Below are 24,550 nucleotides of genomic sequence, written 5' to 3' on the forward strand. Positions count from 1 at the left end.
TTTGTCCAAGGTTTTAGAGTTTATCAGTCTACTGGGTAAGGGAAGGTATGGTAGAGCCCATCATGGGGTGTGTGGAGGGCCAGGTGGACAGGGAGCAGGGAAAGTAAATGCCAGCACACACCTACTTTCTTCTTTTTTTCACCTTTCATTCTTTTGGGCTCACAGCCTGTGGTAAGGTGTCTCCCACTTTCAGTTAATCCACGTTGGTGACATTTTCATAGAAATACCCAGAGAAGAGATATGCTTCACTAAACTCCAGGTGATGTTAAATACAATAAGGTTGGCAGAGAAGTTTAACTGTCACCGAAATGGATCTTTTGGCCACAGCTGTTTCAACTAACACAATGTGGACCAGAGTTGAGCCACCTACTTGAGCCCTTTCTGAATCCCTGACCAACATAGGCAGGATTAAAATCAAATAAGCATTTTTAGGCAGTGAGAATTAGTGAGCATGACACAGACATGAATCTCTGAAGCAATGTCTTTCAAGAGCTGGGTCACATATTTTTTCCTTATGGCAGAACCTGTCCTGTTTAGATGGGGGGCAGTGTTTATCTTTCTCTAACCTCTAAAGCCCTGGCTCTCAATCTGTGGGTTATATCTCCTTTTGGGGGAGTTGAATATCATATATCCTGCATATCAGATATTTACATTATGATTCATAGCAGTAGCAAAATTACACTTATAAAGTAGCAATGGAAATAATTTTATGGTTGGGGGTAACCACAACATGAGGAGCTGTACTAAAAGGTGGCAGCATTAGGAAGGATGAGAACCATTGTTCTAAAGCTTCATGTCCAAAGCAGTCAAAGTGGTAGTTTTAATTGAGTCTCCCACAGTGGGTGCCTTAGATACATTTTCTCACTCACTTTTCAAGATGAATCTACAAAGAAGCTGTTCTCATTGTTTTGTTAAGAAAGATGAGGTCCAAATAGCAGTGGTAAGCCGGGGAGTGGATTGAGCCTAGGCCTGCTGGGCTGTTTGCCCAACAGTGCCCTGTGCACATCTTGGACTTGGTTTTCCTAGACTGCAACAGTCTGCTTATAAATCTTGCTCCCATGGCTCACTGTGGTGTTCCTCACTGTCTGACAATGTCTGTCCCAGGTTTAATAAATGTTCATTGAAATTACATAAGGGACAATTTCTAATAAACCAAATGCAAAGTCCCACGCACAGAGAATTGTTTCCCATTGATAAGCTACTTAGCCTTAGGAAACCTTTGAAATCCGGATTTTGCAATCCCTGCTTCCTCTGACCTGACAATGTTGGCCATGGCAATTATTGGGTGTTTGGCTCAAGGCTGGCATGTCTGTGCAGGATCTCACACAGACAATACATCACTGGGCTAACAGGAGCTGATGCTGTGATCCGAGGTTGCTTTGAGACAGCACCTTCCTAATAAAAAAAGCTATGTGTAAACAGTGAACTCCTTCACCTCTGCCGAGGACATCTTTCCTGCTTTTGCTGCTGAAACTCTGGGAATGATGAATTCAGGGCTGGCCCTGACTTAGAAGGAGGTAGATAATAAGCCCCTTAGATAACGCAGCTGCCTGGATAGAGATAAGATGGGTCAGAGGTAGGCTTTTCAATCTGCTGGTGCTCCAGCCATATTGACTGTGGACAAGAATTTTCCTTGGATCCCCTCATTCCTGCTGTTACCAACACTGTATTGACTCTTGTTGACACTATCGGCCAGACTCCTTTAGCGTTTGCCTACAAGATTCAGAAAGAAAACAAAAAATGTCAGAGAAAACTGTGCAGCCTGACCCCTTATGAAAACAGTGGATGGAAGGGATTTCTAAATTGAACAAAGCAAAGGAAATGGCAGGGTAGAATTCAGGCCTGCAGATGGTCTGTGATGACCACAAAGCACACCCTTCCTACCAGAAAGTTTGTATGGAGCAATAGCTGCAATGAGGAGACAATGGAGGTGCTGAGGTATTATGGTATGGATGCTACCTCAGTGTGCAGTTACAGACACTTGACTCACATGAAGAAGACATGAGATTCTCTTGAACTAGACTTAGAGAAGATTGTACACCCCTGATGTGGGCAGTAGGAACTGAACCCATGTCCTCCACACGAGTGGCAAGCCATCTTAGCCACCGGGGCATCTCTCCAACCCTGATGGATCGGATTTTTAACCACCTCTCTATATCATTCTCTGAGACACTATGGTTTTGATTTTTTTTAAAATTCTGTTTGGGTCAAGGAGCCATAAGGTTGTGGGTTTTCGGGTGTGCAGAAACTCTTCACTGGCTCTCTGAGGGTCTGTACTCTCGTCAGGAACACGTTGGCTTTGTCCCTGGTCTGAGAAATGTGCTGAAGCTCCAGGGGAAAATACAGTGATCCACTGCTAGTGCTGCATTTCTTTCTGTGTGTGTCTGTCATTTTCCTTGGAACATTCAGCAGAATTAGGTCAGCTATGGTTTCAGTTAGTGGTGCAGCCTTTATGTTGTACACAAATCATATGATGTTTTTAATTATCTCTGCTCTTTAACATTGATCTGAAACCAAATCCTTAACTATGCATGGCTGAGAGGTGTCTCTCTCCCCCTCTCCCATTTGTTTTGACTTCTTTCTGGGATAAAAATGAAACTTAATCGCCAAGCAGTGAGACACAATTGTACTTTTTGGCCTTTGTAAGTAGTTTGAAAGTCCTGAGTTAAGAGGGGAAGATGTGGATAATTACTAGCTGTATAGTTGTAAATGGAAATTCTTAGGGTAATTAATCTGGGATCCACTGCTTTTCTGTTGAGAGTTAGAGTGATGCTTATCTTTGAACTTTAGAAACACACAGAGGAATCTTTGGAAAACTTGGTGCTTTGCCTTAGGCCAAGAGCTGTAGTTTTCTGACTCTTGAGCAGTGTTCAGTTTCTAAGACCAGAGAGGAAATTGGAAAGGACTTCCTAGGGCCCCCACATGGCTGGCAGAGGGTTGAGGACCTGGGAACTATATCATGTATGAGAGAAGACCAGGCTATCTTTTGTTGTTGTTGTTTTGGAATGGATGCTAAGGGGACCATCATCATAAAAGCAGGTTTAAAAAAAACAAGACATATTTGCTGATCTTTCAAATGTGGTTTCCATAATTTAGGCCAACCTTAACTGTTCAGGAGAAGGCTATCAGTGAACAGACAGAAGAGAAGACCTTTAGTGCCATGCTCTATAGTCTATAGGGACTTGGCCTTGCTTCTTCTTAAGGGATCTGGAAGGTTCTTGGAAGTCTCAGGGCTGAGAAGAGCTTCATGGAAAGGAAGTAACCAAGTTGTCTTGGAACCTACTCATTTTTTCTTTTCTTCACCAACATATGTATCAAATGCTTATTAGATACTAGGAGCTATTGTCAACTGTAGAGCTTAGGCAAGAGAAAAATATAGAACACAAATCTTGTCCTCAAGAAGCCTATCATCTGGTTAAGATGGTAGGCCCAGGAACAACTTATTATTATGCAGACTACTGGGGATGCATGACATTGGATTGAATTGTCTCCAGCAACAACAATGAAAAAAGGGTATCTAAGTCCTACCCTGTCAACTCTGTGAAGGTGAACCTGTTCAGAAGTAAGATTTTTACAAAGATCATTAAGGTAAACACCCTTTTGATGAGATCACTCTGGATTCAGGGGAGGACCTAAACCACTGATTGAATCCTTTTAGAAGAGAAGGAAGGGGAATTAGATACAGAGGTATGGAGATTGAAGGCCATGTAATAGTGGGGTCAGATATTGGAGCTATACCCCAAGCCCAAGAATACTAGTAACTTTATTATTCTATTTAGTATTAGTATTCAATTACCAAGAAGGCAAATCACACACAGACTCTAGAAATCAGTAAAGAAAGAGGCTAGGGGCCCTAGAACAAGCCAAAATTACTGGCTCCTTGATTTTTGACAACTGGCATTTAGATCTGTGAACACACAAAATTCTGTTGTTTTAAGCCAACTGGGTTATTAAACAAGTGTCTGTGTATAAAGTTCTTCATAGGATAGAGCTACAAGCAGCTTGTCTAAGAACCAAAGCAGTATTGGAGAAGGCATCCATTGTAGTACCATCTTCATGAGAACTATGCAACTGCACTGGGTGGAAAGGACGATGCAAGTAGGACAGCATAGCTGATCTACACTTGAAAAAACCCTCATGGAAACAGTAAACAAAGAAGGAAACAAGAAACATATCACTGTCACTAAACTCCTCAGAACCTTACTTGTGTTTTGATGTGTTCCTTTGTGGGGGAACAGGGGCAAAGCTATGAGGAATTGTCAAGACCTGTGACTCCTGGTGCAGGTCAAGTTTGCTTCATATCAGGGAGGAAAGTGTCTAAGAGCCACTACTTGGGCTTTGGGATTCTCAACACAGAAGGGCAAGAAGAGGATTTTGAATTTCCAAGGTAACTTGGAAGGAGATTTTGGGAAGAGGAAATTCGGTTGACTCAGTGAATGTTGTACTGTTGTAGGCAGAATCAGCAGCAGTTGTGAATTTAGTTAATAGTAAAGGATGCCAGTCTCTCGACCTAGGGAATTCACTGAAGCCTGTAGCTTTCAGATGGAAAACTAAGATGTATTCAAGAAACCTCTCTGAGATAGATGTGACATCACCATGGATAGTGTCTTTTGTACTTGGAAGGGTAGAGAGTTGAAGATGGTTGACTTAGACCAGCAGTGCATCATAACCTCGTTGGGGCTTGGAATGCCCCTTTCACAGGGATCACCTAAGACCATTAGAAAACAGAGATATATTTACATTATGGCTCATTATAGTAGCAAAATATAAAATAATGAAGTATCAATGAAAATAATTTTATGGTTGAGATCACCACAACATGAAGAACTGTGTTAAAGGGTCACAGCATTAGGAAGGTTGAGAACCATTGTCTTAGACAATGGCTACAGCAAGGAAATCAGTGGAAGCAAGTCCTGATTTTGCCTTTGGACATACTCAGTTTGATGGACTGTAGGCAATCCAGGAAGAAGTGCTGGCTTCTCATAGAAGACAAGAGTCCTAGGAGTTATCACCCACTATGGATCTGGTAGTATTGCAAGACATTGCATAACTCAGGAGAATTGTCCAAGTTGTACAAAATTGGCTAAGAACAAAGTTTTGCAGGAACACTCCATTATGGGATTAAGGAGAGCAGGAGTCAGTGAAGCTGGAGAGGCTGACTGTGTGGGAGGAGAGTGGAAAATGAGAGCTGTCCTGAAAACTAAGAGTGAGCCTGTTAATTCCTGTGGCTGCTATAATAAATCACCATAAACTTGGTAACTTAAAATAGCACAAATGTATTCTCTTGAAGCACTGGATGTACAAATTCTACATTAGGCTTTCCGCAGGACCATATTACCTTCTAGGGCTCAGGGAAAACCCTTCTTTGTATCACCAGCTTCTGAGGGCTCTGTGGTTCCCTGGCTCATGGTCATGCCACTCTTACCTCTGCCTCTTTCTTTATATGTTCCTCTCTTTGTAGCTTGGAGATAACAATTCTCAGCTCAGAGGCCACACTAAACCTGAAGTGGTTTCACTTTGGCCCAGGTATTTCCATCAGCAAAGGTTCTACTAACATTCACAAGCACCAGAGGTTAAGATTTGGACTTACCCTTCAGAGGATGTAGTTCTTGACATTGTAATAGGTCATATATTAGGGAAATGTCTGGATGTAAAACTGGGTTTTTCAATCAAAAGGAAAGTTATAGACAACTCTGATCAGGAAAATTTCAGATAGTGCCTACTAGAAAGTGAGAGTTCAGGCAACACATGGGAAAATTGTTATTTCTCAAGTTAGTTGTTTTGGCTCATGACTTGGGAGACTTGGGGGATGAATGTGGCTTAGTGTTCCAAGAAGGAGGCAACTCCGGAGCACTGGGAGTTAGATCAGCCAGCCTGCAAAGGTCCTAGCCAACCACCAGGGAGGTTAATTTGTTCAAGATCACACAGTTGCAGTCTGGCCTGGAAGATATTTACAGTTTCCAGAGCTCTGTTCATATACACATGTATGTATATACCTAGTTCAAAATATACAAAAAAGGACAAAACTCATTCATAGTCCCTCCCTCCTTCCCCTCCCTCCCCTCCTCTCCATCAGGATTAAACCTAGAGCCTTGAATATGGAGGGAGGCAAGCATTTACTAAGTTACACCTCTAGCTCTCTTGTAACTTGTGTTCTGAGACAGAGTCTAAGTTGCCTATGCCATCCTTGAACTCACTTTGTAGCACAGGTGAAGGTCTTGCCTGAGTAGGTGGAATTTTAGGCATGTACTACTAGGCCCAGAGTTTTAGAACCTCTTCACATAGCACTTAGAGGCAAGGGGCTAGACTCAGAGACATCAAGTGACTTCAACTGCTTATCTTTGGGAAATCGCACCTGTGTTGATTACTTTCTGAGTCCATTCTTCTCTGGATGCCGAGACTATAGAATTAGAAACTTCAGTTTCAGCTTTCAAGGAGGACATAGTCTAAAGCATACCAAGTCTACTGCCATCAATTTATCATCTAAAACAGAATTCATTCAAACGTGTTGTGTGCCTGAATATTTTGGGAGCTAGTCATGAATTAATCAATAGAACAGAAAAAAAAAGACCATATTATATTTTAATGGTGAGAGCAAGGAATTTATAGCCAAATGTGTTAGTGTTTTTCTGGGATAAGGAGTGTTTGGGGGATTAAAGTAGCTATTGCTTGGGCTATTACTTCCTGTAATTTATCACCAGGGCTAGAATTGTTGATCTATCATTCTGAATTCTGTTTCTATATGATCTCATTTAATTCTTGAAGTAGATTATTTACAGTTTTGTTACCAATGGGGAGATGGCCTAGAAATACAATGACCTCCTTTGAACCATGCATCTGGCCCATGGAGAGTCCCAGAGCTAGGCTTTCCATATATTTAGCCTGTGTGGAGTTCTTGAAGTCTGGCTTTCTAGAAGCCACTGTTTCTCTCACCTCCTTGCTTATTATTTCTAATCTGCCTAACTCTCCACTCACAACACCCGCCCCCTCCTTTCTCCATATGATGAGCCCAGAGGTAACCAGCAGAGATACTTCAGCAAATATTCCTACTCTCCATTATCTTAGCCCACGGCCTCAGTAGTGACAGATCCTGTCACATGGTCTCTGGATGCCCTCCCTTCTGCCTGGGGAGGAATCTCCTCCTCCACTTTACCCCTTTATGGGAAGGTTCTCAGAAGAGGGGAGTCAGCCTGAGCGTGGCTTTGCACCTGATGGCACTCTCAAACATGGCCCTCCTATGAGCCATGGAGGCTTTCTGAGGAATCTACTGTGCTGGAATCCCCTCCTAGGCTTGCAGGGAACTGTCTGGTTGACCTCAGGTACACCCATGCAGCAAAGCCCCCTTTGACAGCCCAGTGAAAAACCAAAACTAAACAACAGCAGCAAAATCTACCCTAACCTGGCTCTTGTTGCCATTATTTATTTATTTTTCCAACTGTTTGTAGCTGGCTTTTTCCGAATTATCTTGATTAGTTTTGTCAACTTGACAAACACCAGAGTTACCTAGGAAAAGGGAACCTCAGTTGAGGGATTGCTTCCATCAAATTAGCTTGTGGCAATGTCTGTGGGGCAGTTTCTTCATGAGTAATTTGTGGGAGAACCTAGCCTGTGGAGGGGGAGGGGCTGTGCCATCCCTGGGCAGGTGGGCCTGTATAAGGAAGGTTCACTGAATATGAGCCTGGAAGTAAGCCAAGCCTGTGAATGAAACTCCTCTATGGCCTCTGCTTCAATTCCTGCCTCCAGGTTTCTGCCTGAGTTCCTGCCTTGACTTCCCTCTGTGATAAACTACAAACTGTAAGATGAAATAAACCCTTTCCTTTGCAAGTTGCTTTTGGTCATGATGTTTATCACAGCAATAGAAAGCCTTTATTGAAACTTCACTTTGACAGATAGCCAAGAAATTTAACTAGTCAAGTCCAGTTATGGTCCCTTTATGAATAGGAACTCAGCAGTAATTCTGTATGTTTGTGGGGTACAATGTGATGTTTTGATTCATGTATGCATTGTGTAAATGTTGCATGGAAGAAAGTTTTGAATGTACTCACTTTCAAGAACTAATAAAGGTTTAAGGAGTATGGTGATAAATTTGTTAATTAGCCTTATTTAATCTACATATCTCCCCATTTTTCTTGGAAACAAGGCCATCTTATATAGTCCAGGTTTGCCTCAAACTGTTGATCCTAACTGTGCCTTCAACACAGTAGGATTACAGGAATACTGTACAACACTTGGATCAAATGACTCTTTATTTGTTAGTAAGTCGTTTAAGGTATGTGGGATCAAATGAGCTTGCTTAGTAGGGCTGCATATAAACCTGGGCAGAGAACAATATGATCTTGTCACTAGAAGGACTTATCTTTTGATTAACAATTTCAAATTTTGAGGACATCCAATTCAAAAGGATAAAAAATTCGCAAGAATATAAAATTTTGCTTGTATACAAAACAGGTGACCTGGTGTACAGTGAATGAGAAAAATCCATTTTCAGTTTCTCTTTTCTAGGAAAAGATCACTGCAGTTTGACTAATAATTATTTCTTATAACAGCTTATAATATAGCATCTACATTTCCTCTTTTGAATTATATAACCACCAGAACTACTCAGATTATCTCAGGTATACCCATACCTATGTATTTAAAGCTAAAAGTTATTAGCAATTTCTAGGGTTACTTTTTCTTGTTTTTTTCCCTCCTTCTTATAGAAGCAATTAAAATGTTATCCAGATATTTATAATCTAATAATAAAAACTCTCAAAACTAGGGGAAATGTAGATTAGAAAAGAAGTAGCATATAGATACTATGCTTCAAAGTATTACCAGTTACTACTGTTGAGTACAAAAGGTGGCCTGAACTAAACAGTAAAAACCATTTAATATGGTAGAAACTGTTAGGAATGGTTTCTACAGGCATGTGTGTGTGTCTCTATGTATGTGCCTGTGTGTGTGTGTGTGTGTATGTGTGTGTATGTTTGTGTGTGCATACATGTCTCTCTATGTGATTGCATGCCTCTGTGTGTGTGTGTGTGTGAGTAATTTGCTTTTTCCTCTTACCAACTCCAACCAACAGCTCTTTTTTGCTGAAGAAGAGAAGTTTTCCAGCAAGCATTCTGAGTTCTGAGCAAGCCTTAGGCTTTTGGCTTTTGAGGGAGCTCACCCCTGTTTCTGGGAGAATGTTTTCCAAGTGTTTCACCCTATGCTTTTCCAATGTGGAACACTTCCCCAAGAAGGCTGAAAGAATAGGTCAGCCAAGCTCTTAACTTCTCTGTTGAAAGTTAAAGACAACATAAAAATGTGCTCTAGTAGAAACAATTCATTAGGAAACCAATCTGATGTGATCTCCACTTTGGCTGATGATACCTGTGTCCAAGGAAATGTTAACTGTTTCCATGTTAATGAAATATTTTGTTTTATTCTTAAGCACAATATAAAATAGAAGGCATGTGTGCCTGTCTGGGCACACACATATATGTGTTATAATCTAGTGCAAGTGATGAGGGATGTCCTTCTGTATGCTGTGAATATATGTTTCTTATTGGTTGGTGAATAAATGCTGATTGGCCAGTAGCCAGGCAGGATGTATAGGTGGGGCTACCAGATTAGGAATGTTGGGAAAAGGAAAGCAGAGAGGAGCTGCCAAGGAGAGAGGCCATGTAGCTGCCTAGTGAGCAAGAGGACCAGGCTGGTAAGCCTGGTAAGCCAAGACAAAGTGAAGATACATACAAAGATTGACAAAAATGAGTTAATAATTAAGAAAGAGCTAGCCAAATAAGAAGCCTGAGCCATCCACCAAACAATTTATAATTAATATAAGCCTCTGTGTATTTATTTGGGACTAAGGGGCTGCAGGACCAGACTGGAAAGAAACTGTCTTCATTCAAGGAATGAAGAGAGAGGGAAATGAGGAATTGCTTCTTTACAGGAATGCACATTAATACAGGAAACTAAACAACCAGGGTCTGAATAGCTGATTTGGTGTCATAGACTAAAATCCTTTAGTGGAGGTAATCAGCCTGAAGATGAGGTTAAGTATTACCCTAGTTTGGCTTCCATTAACTTCAATAAATATTTCTACCTAAAACAACTTAGGGAGGAAAGGGTTTATTTCATCTTAGCCTTTCAGATCACAATCTATCTTCAAGGGAAGACAGGACAGGAACTCAAGCAAGAGTAGAAGCAGTGGGAAGTATGGAAGAATCATGCTTCCTGGCTTGCTCTTATGCTCACACCACAATTCTTTGAAACAGCACAGGTCCACCTGCCTATGGAAGGTACTGCCCACAGTGTGCTATGATCTCCCACATTAAGTAGCAACTAAGAAAATTCTCTTCAAATATCTACACAGGCCAATATGATGGAGGTAGTTTCTCAATTGAGGTTCCCTATTCCCAAGTATGTCTAGTTGACAACTAAGATTACCCATCACGAGTATGTAGGTCTTAGAAACACTTACTTGATATTATGTTGAAAAGTCTTTGAACCATGACAAATGTTCTATACCAAGCAATTTCACCTTTGGAGCTTATTAGGATTATAATCAAAATCACCAAATTCAGAGAAACACACCTTTTGACTAATAAACTCTTTGAACCAAAAGTGTATGATTTAGAAAGCTCTAGGTCTCTTCACACTTGCTTGGACCACAAGTGGCTTGCAAACAAATTAACAATTTATAATGGAATTTATGTTATAATAATCACTCAAGCATTGAAAAATCAAGCACTGACATTTTTATCTACTGGGGATCCATTGTCCAATTTCTAGTCTGATTATACATCCAAGTCAAGATGATACAGTTTTGTTGGATTTACTGGCTTTTGTGTGATTATTTCTATCCTGGACAGCCTTGTCCTTGCTTCATCATCATGTGCCTACCCAAGATGGGAATATGCATATCCACACCTAGACAGTGGGAGACCCGGGACACATAAAATCCGTAGCAAAGGGGCTGCTATAGCAAGGCTATCAATTGCAGAGTATATTTAAGCTAAAAAAAATCTAAGAGGCATTTGCAAGGACAGTGCTGTCCTTCACTTTGTAATAGACTGACTGTTTTGGCTTTGCTTCAGGAACTATCTTTAAATGTGGGAGAATCTTGTAGGTGAGTGTGTATTCTATATGGAGAAAGTTGTTTGACAATACTGTGAAATTTTATTTTATTTTACTTCTTAGTCAGGTACATGGCAATTCGCATTACCTCATGAATGGCCCCATGGAAATGTATCAACAAAATTTACACCACTCAGATCTAGCCTTAGAATAAGAGCTGGTTCCCTGGCTAAGAAGCAGATGTGAGACCACCTAGGGTACCAGCTCAGAAAGTTGCCTGCCAGCATTGGCAATGGCTTTCTCTGAGGTGCCAAATAACGCTACAGAGAGGGTTGCAAGCTCAAGATGGATTGTTGAGATGGTTAACATTCGAGTATGGTACCAGAGAGAGAGAGAGAAAAAAAAAACCAAACAACCAAAAAAAACCCCCCCAAAAACAATAGATAAACAGCTGTCTAAACCAAAGTATTTGTCCTGTACCTCACATCCAGGACCTATTTGCTTTATTATTATTATTACTATTATTTTATTTAAATAACATTTTTCACTTATTTTACATATCAACCACAGTTTCCCCTCCCTTTTCCATCCTCCCCTCCCCCACGGCTTCTTACTTCTCCTCCTCCCCTTCCACTCCTCCTCCATCTTCATTCAAAAAGGGGCAGGCCTCCCATGGGCTTGAGCAAAGCATGGCACATAAAGTTGAGGCAGGAGCCAGCTTCTCCCCTTGTGTCAAGGCTAGGCAAGGTATCCACTATGGGTGGCAGGTTCCCAAAAGTCAGCTAAGCACCAGGGACAGACAGGACCTACTTTAGAACACTGGAATTTTTCTGCTTCTCTGTTACCCAGCTATGGATGTCTCTCAGGGTGGACTGAAGAAAAAAAAATCTACTTGAGCCATTGTAGGAGACGTTTGCATTGTTTTCCTGAGAAAGAGCACATAATATGAATGGTATGTGTACCTGCTCTCAGGAGGGCTGCAGCAGACTGAGAAACTGAGAGGGCTATCAAACATGGAAGGAGTGCCTCGATCAGGGAGGTCCAAGTTTTATTATCTGAGAACTGCGGAAGGCCTGCCAAAGCGGAAATGGGCTCCACCCTACCTGCTCCAATGAAAGTTACAAAATCAGAGGACAAGTGGAGAAATAATTAGGAAATCCTTGCCCATGTAAAACAGCTTGAGTTGCTCTGCTGTCTTTCATGAGGGGGCCCCCACTCTTTCAGGTCTGAGAGACAAGCAACATCAAGCTCACACTGCTGGGAAAGACATTAGACGAAACCTTGTAAAACTCTTTAGGAATTGGCTCGAATTTGCTTATACTCAGATCTCTTTGAAAAAAAAAAATACATTTCAAACCACTGCATTCAGTCACAATGCATCTAAGAGTTCTGGTTAATTTTATGGTTTATTAAAATAAGGCTACATTCTGCAACTGAGTACGGGCCAGGAGAAATGTGGGAGAAAGCAGCAAGCTGGCTCACTGAGCTGCAGTGAGCTCTAAGGAGACTGTGGGATGAAATTCACTTGCCTCTGTGGGTTTCTTCTTGATCTAAAGGAAATCTGGTTCTAAATGGGCTCATATTCTTTGAGAAAGAGTGTGTGTAGCCAGTGGTAGACTAGGAAAATATGTATTATTTGATTTAAGAGGGTTTTGTTGTTGTTGTTTGTATTTTGTTTTCTGCAGTGTATTTCCCATGAAATTGACATCTGTAAATAAAATGTTTGGTACCATTGCAGCACCAATTACACTGATTAAAATGGAATCCCATTACAGTTACTCTTTGGAGATACATCATGCTCTGAAGAGAGAATGAATCAAGCAAGTCTGGGCTATTTTTAATCTAGCCTTGGCTCTCATATTTGGACTGCATTGGACCAGGTATGGGAGAGATTATTGCAATTAAAAAATAGAAATCTGAAGATATATTCTAAGACTTTCCTCCCCAGGAAAGACTGTGGAATGGTCTACAACATAGAGAAAGGATCCTTGTACAATCAGCTAGACCATCCTATGGCCTAACATTTTAAATTAATGGACTCTATTTTTTATTTTATTTTATTTTTTATCTTTCTGCCTTTATTTCCCAGCTGCTAGAATTTCAGGATTTTAGCTTCTTTTTAAAAAAATATTTAAATTAGAAACAAGATTGTTTTACATGTCAATACCAGTTCCCTCTCCCTGCCCTCCTCCCCTGCCCCCCATTAACACCCTACCTATCCAATGCCATTTCTGCTCACCAGGGAGACTGAGGCCTTCCCTGGGGGTTCTTCACAGTCTGTCATATCCTTTGGGATATGGCCTGGGCTCTCCCCTGTGTGTCTAGGCTGAGGGAGTATCCCTCTATGTGAAATGGGATCGCAAAGTCCATTCTTATGCCAGGGATAAGTACTGATCTACTACAAGGGGCTCTATAGATTTCCAAGGTCTCCTCACTGACACCCACTTTCATGGGGTCTGGATCAGTCCCATGCTGGTTTTCCAGTGATCAGTCTGGGGTCCAAGAGCTCCCTCTTGTTCAGGTCAGCTGTTTCTGTGGGTTTCACTAGCGGTCTTTACCCCTGTGCTCATCACTCCTCCTTCTCTGCAACTGGATTCCAATTAGTTCAGTTTTAGCTGTGGGTGTCTGCTTCTACTTCCATCAGCTGCTGGATGAAGGCTCTGGGTTGGTATATAAGTTAGTCATCGATTTCATTATCAGGGGAGGGCATTTAAGGTAGCCTCTCCACTGTTGCTTAGATTGTTAGTTGGTGGCATCCTTGTAGATCTCTGGACATTTCCCTAGTGCCCGATTTCTCTTTAAACTTATACTGGCTCCCTCTTTGACGTTATCTCTTATTTTGCTCTCCTCTATTCTTCTCCTACACAACCTTCCTGCTCCCTTATGTTCTGCTCACTCCTCCTCTTCTCCCCTTCTCATTCTCCTAGCTTCCTCTCCCCTCCCCTCATGCTCCCAATTTGCTCAGGGGATCTTGTCCCTTTCCCCTTCTCTGGGGGACCATGTATGTCTCTTTTAGGGTCCTCCTTGTTGCCTCCTTTGGATTTGAAGAAAAACCAAACCAATGATAGAGATTTCTCCATATCCTACCCCTACCCCTCCCGACATACTCAACCACTCCTATTATTCTTATCCCTCACCAGCTGTGTGTGGCAGTGCACAAGTAAGGTAATATCAGCATTTTGGAGAGGGAAACAAGAAGATCTTGAGTTCAAGGTTAACATAGGCTAGCTTGTGCCTCTAAATGAGTGATTTAATGGAATCCTAAGCTAGGATGTAGTTCAATAATGGGCAATTTCTCTAGCATGAAGGAGGTTCTGGGGCAATATTGACAAAGACACATCCCCACACTGTCACTGAAGCACAATTTTAAGGGCTTCAAGTCAGCTAAACCAGGTCCTTGGGTTTTATGCAGAAAAGGATTTCTGAGTAAGTCATTATGAGACAGAGTTGGAGTTTTTTAAAAAATAGAAAAAAAGGCCTTCAGAGAAAGAGCAAAGCACATCCAAGAGTGTGGTGCAGGCTTCTCAAAGATGTCAAGTTTATTAAAACACATCTTGAACTTAGACTCTAAGCATCAGAGTTATAGAGAGACACTTAGAGAAAAAAATAGAATCTATCCAAGCAAGTATGTGTGTTTCTCAGGAGAGTCATAATTAAGTGTCTTAGCAGTAGACATAGTATCTTGCTAGGAAACTTTCTTCTTTCTTTTTGATAAGTGAGATTAGTGGATGGCTCTGGAAATGCTGTGCATGGGATTGCAACCTGATGAGGTAAACTCTGGAGCCCTTGGGATTGCACAACGGGCTTAAGACCCATTTTTACTGTACATGGGGCTTCTGTTGAAATGTCTTGGAAATCACAAGTTTGTATCTGGGGAAGGAGAAAGGCTTTAAACAATTGTTAACTGCACTGCAACTCTTTATTCTCTTCTTATGCCCAATAATTTTCACTGTGTTTCTATCCTGCCTCAGTCTTAATCTCTAAAAAAAAGTAAAAGAAGTAGGAAAGGAAAGAAACCTGCCATTGGAGTGCTAAATTAAGGTAGTAAATGTTTTGTGTGTTTTGAGTAATGCATAAATGTATAATGACATTGTATTCATGATTCTTGTCCCCTCCAAATTCTCTGTACTTCATGAAGCTGCCCCTCATCTCCAGTCCCTCTTTGGTCACTGATCTCACTCTCTTGCCTTTCTCTAGAATGTCATCCTGGTGAAAATGCACAGAACGCATCCCTTTTGATTGACTTCTTTTACTTAGCAACATCCAGTCTTCCCCTGCATCTTCTTCCCCTGTTTTGTTTTGTATGTTAAGTAATACCTAGGTGCAGGAACTGAATTTTAGGTGAAGGGTTCTGCTGAAGAGGAATTAAAAAAAAAGATTGCTTTCACAGTGTGGTGTAGGAAATGGACTAAATTCACCACTGTCCTCACTAGTTAAGGTTGAGTGCCTGACCTCCCACTGTCCCTCATGGAAGATCTGGATAGGATTTTTCTCTTACAGTGTATTTCCTTCATTTGGGCGGTTTTCTCGTCACAGGAAATCCCATTTGACAGAATTCTCTAAATGTTGGACTCCATTTGTTAGTGAAAACAGCTCTTCCTTTTGATACACAGGGCCAGATTGTTGAGTGGATCAAGAATGTTCCATTTGCAGACCATGTCTGTGAATGAAGGCCATATATGAGGAACTGGCATTTCTTGCTCTAGCATTGACTTGGAGGACTGAGTTCTGTTTGGCCTGAAGGATCGCTCTGTGCTGATAAGCTCTAACTTGTTTTTCTTGGTAAACTTATATAAAAAACCCTTTATCTCCTTTTGATGTAACAGTGAGAGAGGAAAGAAGTTTCAGAAAGGCAAAGCAGGCACAGAAGCAACCCTTAAAGCAGGTGGGAGGAAATGCTGGGAACAGTTAAAGAATTTACTAAGCAGTCATGGCCTGTAATAAAGGAGATTAAGGAGCCAGTTGCTCCTGGGCCAATGCAGTTGGGTTTAGGAACAACACCTTTAAGCATTCCCAGTGTAGTGCTGCCTGTCACAGGGAGCCATGAGAGCTGTGCTGCTTGTTAATGAGGTGCTGTTAGCATTTAGTAGAGCTGGTGCTGTTGAGTCAGTGCAGTAAACATTTGACTCATCTTGACAGAGCCTTTTCCATGATGAAGGGCACCACCTGTCAGAGGGGGAGCCAAGGATTGATTTTGGGTCCCTAAAGTATCAACACCAGTGAATTGCAAATTTCTCAAATTATCTGCCACCTACATAACGTTAGAGTGGGCACACTCTTGTCCTCCTGCAGGAACTTCATAGGGACATCTTTTCTGGATGTTTGCTTAGATGGTACCTTTCCCAGTGTCTATTAATATCCCATCCCTCTGTTCAAGCTGCAGAGGATTTTTTTTGCATATGTGTGGTATTTTTCATGTTTGTATGTATATTTGCATGTGTGAACCCAACTGTTGGGAATTACAGTTGACCACCACGTCTTCTGCTTTGACATGGGTTATGGGGATCTAAACTTAGGTCCTCATGCTTGCGTGACAAGCACTTTATCCACCAAACCATCTCTTTGGCCCCTGAATGTTTTGTTTTAAATTGATTTCTATTAGGCACTATAACCTAGGCATGTGGAAATTCCTAGAATAGATCCTACAAAAATATTATCTTTATTAACATATTTGCAACCAAGGGTGACCCGTCAGTTAAATTAAGCTCTTATGCCAGGCCCTGAGTTAGCAATGAGGTTGTATCAATAAAAGACTCAGTCTCCAGACTTGAGATGTAGATAGTAGAATATGACAGGTAGTCACAGAAGCACATTGTGATAGGATAGTCCAACACAGTCAACAGCACAAATATAAATACCTAGATATCTCAGTCATAGGCCCTGTGAAGACCTAATGTGGAGTATGTGTCACAAAAGCTTGTTGGAGTCACTAGGTGGTACAATGTGGGAAGAGGTTCTCTAGGCAAAGAACTACATGATCAATGCAGTGTGCTGTAGTTTCTAAAAATTCATTATTTCTGATTCATGAAAATGGAGGGATGACAATTGGTCAGCCTACTGGCTGCATCCAAACATAAGCTTCACCAGGAGGGGTTGTTTGTGCTATTATTAAAGAACATGTGTTTACATGATAGGCACTGGGAGAGTTTAAATGATTGAATTAGTACAGTGTCTTGGTTGCCCTTATAATTTAGAGAGAATTTTTAAACATCAAAGAAGCTGATTTGGCAGAGACCAAGATGGGGTTAACAAGCTCTAATTGTACTTAAGGAGCAAGATGATCCCTTCCAGAATGAAGAAGAGTGAGACATGATGGAACAGAACAGAGAAGAGAAACAGGAAATGGCTAGAATCTGGAGAGCTGGTTCAAAGTCTGGGGAGAGGGAGAGATCCAGTTGACTCTGGCTTTCTGTTGTTGAGAAGTAGTTATGTCTCACAGAAGCTACCATAAGCAGAAAATTTGTGAAGAGAAGTGTGTGTGTGTGTGTGTGTGTGTGTGTGTGTGTGTGTGTGTGTGTGGGAGGTAGTTATGGCTGCCTAAGAATGTGGGATTCAAGGTTGGGCATTTTCATCTGGGCTGTCTTCAGATCAGCATACAGGGCTCTCCAGATGAAGAGGTCTCTTAGATAGCTGGTTGTGAACCTTCTTGTACTCCATAGACTTAGGTGCTTTGATTTTTATGTTATTTATTTATTGTTGGTTTTCGAGACAGGGTTTTTCTGTATTGCTTTGGAGCCTGTTCTGCCCCTCACTCTGTAGACCAGGCTGGCCTCGAACTCACAGAGATCCACCTGCCTCTGCATCCCAAGTGCCGGGACTAAAGGTGTGCGCCACCACTGCCTGGCTGGTGCTTTGGTTTTTAAAAACAGATCTACCAAAATTATGTTTTTCATTGAAAGTTCTCAGAAGTTCAGCATGGTGGGGTTTTATTGTCTGAGATATCTGCTCTTCTAGGTACCTCAAGTTTTCATTTTAGTTTTTTAAGTTTTAGGGATAAAATAAAAAAATCTATTCCTAGCCTTGTTTTTCACTTTTTCTTCTTGATACTCTACATCAAGAAGACACAGATTACCTATGATTCCAGATCCACAGTTTCATCTCTGCCCTCTCTCTGCTCTACTGGTGTAAATGTAACATTTGATGTTCTGTAAACTGTCGTGGCAATTTTTGTACAGAACTCTCCTATGAACCACACTACCACCATCTTGAGGAATAAGGCTGCTCACAAAAATCACCATAGCTGGCTTTGGTGCTATTGGTGTTCCTTCTTGGAAGGTAGGGAAATGGAGTGTCATGGGCCTCTCACCCTCAGCCATTCCTCCCAATCAGTTGTATACGATCTTTTGCCCTAATTTCACATGTCCTTGAGTTCTGGGTAAGGTTCAGAGCAGTGATTCTCAACCTTCCTAATGCTGCAGCCCTTTAATACAGTTTCTTATGTTGTGGTGACTCCAACCCCCCAACTACAAAATTAATTCATTGCTACCTCATAACTTTTAATTTGCTACTGTTATGGATTGTAATGTAAATATCTGATATGCAAGCTATCTGATATGTGACCCCTGTGAAAGGATCCTTTGATTCCCAAAGGGGTCACCACCCATCCATTGAAAACCATTGGTCTACAGTATATATGTGGGGAATGGGCTAGGGGAAGGGGTTCCACTTACAGAACCATGGGGGAGTTGCTGCGTTAACATCACCCACACTCCTGCCCATTAACCCTCACCCACTGCTCTGTAAGTCAGTCCAAAAAATTAACTTGTTTATCAGTGTAAACTTTGGTGGAATCTTGCTTCTCTCTGGTTGTCATTGGGAGAACAGGAGGAGGGGCAGACTTCTGTTTCTCCTCCAGTAAGGAACTTCAGCAACAGTCACCTCTTTAGTAAGTGGCTCTTAGTTCCATTTTAAAGATGAACAAACAGATGGAGGCAAGTCAAATGAACTACTGTTAGAAACAGCTGGAGTTTGCAGAGCTGGAATTTGAACCTGGCTGCTTTTAATACCTATGTTCATCACCACTACTTTTGTTTTGGTTTTTGTTTCTTGAAAGATATATATATCTATCTATATATCTATATATCTATCTCTATGTCTCTATATCTCTATATATCTACATATCTATCTATCTATCTATCTATCTATCTATCTATCTATCGCTGTCCTGGAACTTACTATGTAGACCAGGCTGGCCCTGAATTCAGAGATCCACCTGCCTTTGCTTCCTACATGAGTGATCATGTCTTGCTACCACTAGCTTATAAATTAACATTTTAAAAAGCATTTTTGTTTTAGCTAACGTTTGTTTAACTTCCCATGGCATTGAAAAAATTAACCATGGAATATAGCTTATGCCCTGCTAACCTCATTTCTCCTGATTTTCAAAACAAGGTTCCATATGTGGAAAAAATTCATTGCCTAGACGGGTCTAGTATAATATATCTACTTATACTGAGATGGCAAACCTTTGGAAATAACTACATTTGGCAACCTTAGTGTGAGGAATCCAAGAAGAGTACACAGATAGTTGAGAGACTATGGGATAGGTGATCTAGACATTTATTAGGCTCTAGCCGTGTGCCTTTAAGGAAATAACCCTACCTTTCTGGTTTAGTGACCGTGAAAAGAGAGACATTAACTATGTTCTCAAAATACAACCTGAAAACCATTCACTTTATCTCTGATAGATGGGATTGTAATATTGCCAGATACCAGCCAATGTTCTATTGGTACTTTGCTTCCAAATAGCTTTGTATATTTTTGACATACATTTAAGCATACAAATTTGTCAATTTAGACATATGCATACCATGAAACACCTTTACAATCAAGGTAATAATGTGTCTATCACCCCCAGAGCTTCTACCACTCCACTGTCTACCATATTGGCAAGTAACAGACTTATTTTTGCCAGGTCTAGTTTGTGTTTTCCAAAGTTTTACATAAATGAAACAAGACAGTATGTATTCTTTTTGTACCCAGGATTGTTTCAATCAGAATAATTATTTTGGGATTCATCCACGCTGTAGTACATTTCCTCTGCTGGGTGATATAAGGCTTTATGGTTGAGCCATTTATCCATGCATCTATTGAAGGGCATTTAGGATGTTTGCAGTCTTTTAATGACAAAAATAGAGCCATAGTAAACGTCAATGCCCAGGCCTGTATAGGAGGGTGTGCTTTCTTTCTTCTTGGGTAAAGGCCTAGGAGCGGAATGAATAGGCGTGTTTAACACTCTACGAAACTGCCAGCTTCTTTTCCAAAGTGATTATACAATTTTACATCTCTGTTGGCAGCTTGAGAGAGTTACAGTTTCTAAATATCCTTTCCAGAACTTGCTTTTGCTAGTCTCACTAACTTGAGTCACTCTACTAGAGGGACAGCAGTATCCTATTATGGTTTTATATTTCCCTAATGATCAATGATGGGGAGTCCCTTTCATGAGTTTCTTCATCAAGATTAGAGGCTTTTAATTTCAGAGAAATTGAATTTACATCAGTATTTTCTTTGAGCGAAATGCTTTGATGGTATATGTACACATATATATACGTATATATAACACTCATACATTTAATGTGATTAAGTTTCCCTGTAGACATTACTTCAGTGGCGACTCAAAAACATTGGCACATTACAGTGTCATCATCTTTATTTATCTACAGGTATGCTCTGATGTCTTCTGTCATCCACAGGCTATTTAGAAGGGTCTTCTTTAATTTTCTAGCACATGATTGAGGGTTTTCTGTATAATTTCTGACTACTGATTCTTTATCTAATTACCACTGTGGTCTGATAATGTATTTTGTTCATATTAAGACCTACTGAATCTATAGAGACCTCAACTCCAATGATAGAGGTAAAAGCCAAATCAAGACATCCTTAATTTTCTGGCATTATGGCTCAGTCTAACCTCCAAGCTACAGGAACTGAAATGAAAATAGATGAGCCTTCTTAGGGAGATCCAAGAGATCTCTCAGCTCTCAAAAAGACTCAAAGTAAGAGTAGTGCATACAGGAGTGATGGGAAACTGAGTATCTAATTCTAAGGCTCTGATAATATAAGACCTCCTTCTCTGACCAGGAGAATTCCATCACATTTTCAAATTGCCTTTTCCAAATAGTCTAAAAAAGAAGCCCTTTATACAAAATAACTAACATTAAATGTTCTTGGAAAACATTCTTCAGTTCCAGAGACTATTGGCCGTACTAAGGTTCAGTTCTGGTCTAGAGATTTGGAACTTGTATCAGCAAAATTTTTATAAGCATGTTTACCAATCCGTGTATTAAATTAATTTTTAAAAATCAATTTGCATCCAATGTAATTTTGTTTGAACTTTCAGCTGTTTGCTTTTTGCTCTGTGCTGACAAGTTCTTGCCACCAATGGATGTCTTTGCAAACAGGGCAGTCCTCTAAAAGCTTTTACTTAATCTGCGTAAATAAATTGCTAATCATCTTTTAGCAGGGACAAATGCAAAGTCACCATGTGACACATAATTCATAATGTTTTTTTAAAGCAACAACTTGCTTTTTTCCCCCTCTAGCTTGTCAGCCGTCTGGCAGTTTGTTTTCCTGCAATGAATCAGAATCCACATGCTGGGCCATTTGCGCCATCTGTTACAGGAGTGTTATGGGGGAGACAACTCTAGACACCTGGTGGGATGACGTGGAAATGTCAGCTCTGGGGTAAACACTTGTTCCAGTGACAAAAGACCAAGAGGAAAAGTGGGGGGGGGGAGAAGATGTTGCTGGTAGCCCCAAGAGTGACACACCTATTTCTGAACTTGGGAAAATAATGCATGCTTGTAGGTATATGGAAGTTTGTCAGTTTGCCTGCAGACATGTTTCAAAGCATGCATGCATGCACTTATGGGAGCATATCTGTAGACATGTTTGGAAGTATGTCTGCGTTTATATTTGGAGTATGCTTGTGTGTATATATATATATAGAAGTATGTATATATGCAAGTATGCCTTCATTTATGTTTGGAAGTTTGCCTGAATATATGTTTGATATGTTTGTTGGTACTCTTGCATATATGTAAACAAATATGCTTGTACATATGTATGAAAGTATGCATATATATAGTAGTGTTTTTGTATGCATGGAAATATGCCTATATATTATTATTAATATGTTATTAATAATATTATTAATATATATATTATTTCTTTTTGAAAGTATCCCAGCATGCATGTTTGAAAGTATGCCTGCCTGCATGCATGGAAATATATATGTGTGCATGTATGGAAGTATGCCTACATGTATTTCTGGAAATTATGTTTGTAAGTGTGTATTTTTAGCATCAATGACTTTTCAGGATCTTAATGATAGATGTGATTAAGTTCTTGGGAAATGTAAAGGACTTAGAGGTAGTAGGTTCTGGGAAAGACAATTGATATAATTTGTAAAATGTTCCTCTCTTTATGTTTTCTATGAGTGATTCAGAGTGAGATTTTCAAGGACATCCTTTGGGAATGAATACAGCTTTAAATGTGAGCTCAGAAAACTCCTAATTTCCTTTCCTTACAGAGCTATTAGTGAAAGAACTGCTTAGTATCCATTCCCAAACCTCAGTCTTTAAAGTAACAGAAACATCCAACTAGTTGAAGCCAGCCTGGGAATGTTTATAGACATTTAACTAACATGGAACACTTGCACGTGACGGACAAGGACTTGTGAGCCTTTTTCCAGTTATGGACTCTTGAAGTTGGTTTCCTGTCACAGCAATTCCCTGGAAAAATGAGAGCTTCCTGTTATGTGTTGTATTATCCAGCTTAAAGGGACACACATACGCGCGCGCGCACACACACACACACACACACACACACACACACACACACCCTTCCCTTCTCACTAATGGTCCACATGATGTAGAGATTACCATCCAGATCACACTTCATTCTGACAGTGTTTGAGTTCAAAGTTGTATAGGTATTAGTGAAGCCAGTTTTCAAGCCCAGATCCTTCACACACCAAGGATCAGGCATATTACTCCAACACACTACAGGAACGTCTCCTTGTTCATTAATTCCAACTGCCTCCACCCCTGTCAGCAGAGTCCAGAGGACTTCTATAGTAGGATGTAGTTAGATGACTTCACCATAATCAATTTCAAAGGCTCAGATGCCATTTCAAGCATTTCTAACTTCATATACCAGTAAGCTTGCAAGGAACATAAATGTAGATCATTTTCTTCCTGCCTCTGTGCAGTTTTAATTTTGGCATACATCTAAAATTGTCATCTCCACTTTTTCCATCTCTGCTGGCATCTCCCTTAAGGGAGCATCCATCTTCCTGTCACTGTCTTAGTCCTGGCTGTTACAATTTTTCACATGGAATTTTGCAACCCCCAAACAGGCTTTTCTCTGTGTTCTGCACACTGGTCAGCAGGGCAGTTATGACAGAGTCGTCCAGCTCTGCTTTCTCCAAGGTAGCCTGAGCTCCCTGCTGTTTTCTGAATGGAAAAATTGTGAGATTGCTTTGTGCTCTTGACTGTGTCCCTCTTCCAATCTCCAGGGCCCTTACCTTTGATGTCTGGCTAAATCTCTAAGCGCCAGTTCAGTGAAGCTTTCTATACTTGTCTGAAGCTTTTCTTCTTTGTTTCCTTTTTTCTACTTCCATCCTGCTTTTGTATGTGTCAGTTGCCCATTGTTCTGAAGGTACTTCAGAGGCAGGCCCTGAGTACCATTCATCTCTGCACCCAGAACCTTAGCATGGCTCTTGCATATGAGAGGAGCTTAATGAGACTATTTTTGGACGGTTTTTTTTTTTTTTTTTTTTTTTTTTTTTGCTCCTGAATGCCTTCTGAAACCTTCAGGAAGCAGTGTATTTTGGAAAAGTATTTTGTAATCTGTGGTTTGTCTTTGGGGTGGGGTAGGGAGGTACTTAAAGCAATTCAACAAATAGTCTACTTTGTCAACATTAATGCCTTGGAAATTGTACTGTCTGTTTCCTTTTCTGCTCAGTGGAGCCAAATCCATTGCCATATACCTGTGCACAGTTCTAGTCTCTAACTCTTGTTCAGAAACCTCCTCAGATGAGGTCATAGATAGGACCTAGATATTAGAAATGTCTGTCTGCCAACTTCCCAGAACCTTAAATCCATCCCTTCATTCCACCACAAAGACCAGTAGAACCTAGATAGCGAAACAAAGCCATCTTCAGCCATATCACCACCAACAGCCTGTTCTCCCTCCTTAGCAACAGTATGTCCGTCTTCCTCTTCCAATTTCACAGTCCCCTCCTCCCCATGGGGCTCCTCACACCCCCCAACCCCACTCCCACCCCCCCACCCTACCCCCCGCCATAGCTGAGGGTCACTCTGTTCATTTTATGTCATCTCTTCATTTGATACTATGATGCAGACTCATGAGTGTCCCAACAGGTGAATCTGATGGTGATTTGGTCTTCCACACAGAGAAGGAGGGTTCCCAGGCCTTCCAGCAGGGGCATCTGATTCCTTCACAGTGGGCGTGTCGATGGCTGGCTTTCTTGTTTGTGTTT

The sequence above is a fragment of the Cricetulus griseus genome, chromosome 2 (genome assembly GCF_003668045.3).
Source record: "Cricetulus griseus strain 17A/GY chromosome 2, alternate assembly CriGri-PICRH-1.0, whole genome shotgun sequence".
In the NCBI taxonomy this organism is placed as follows: Eukaryota; Metazoa; Chordata; class Mammalia; order Rodentia; family Cricetidae; genus Cricetulus; species Cricetulus griseus.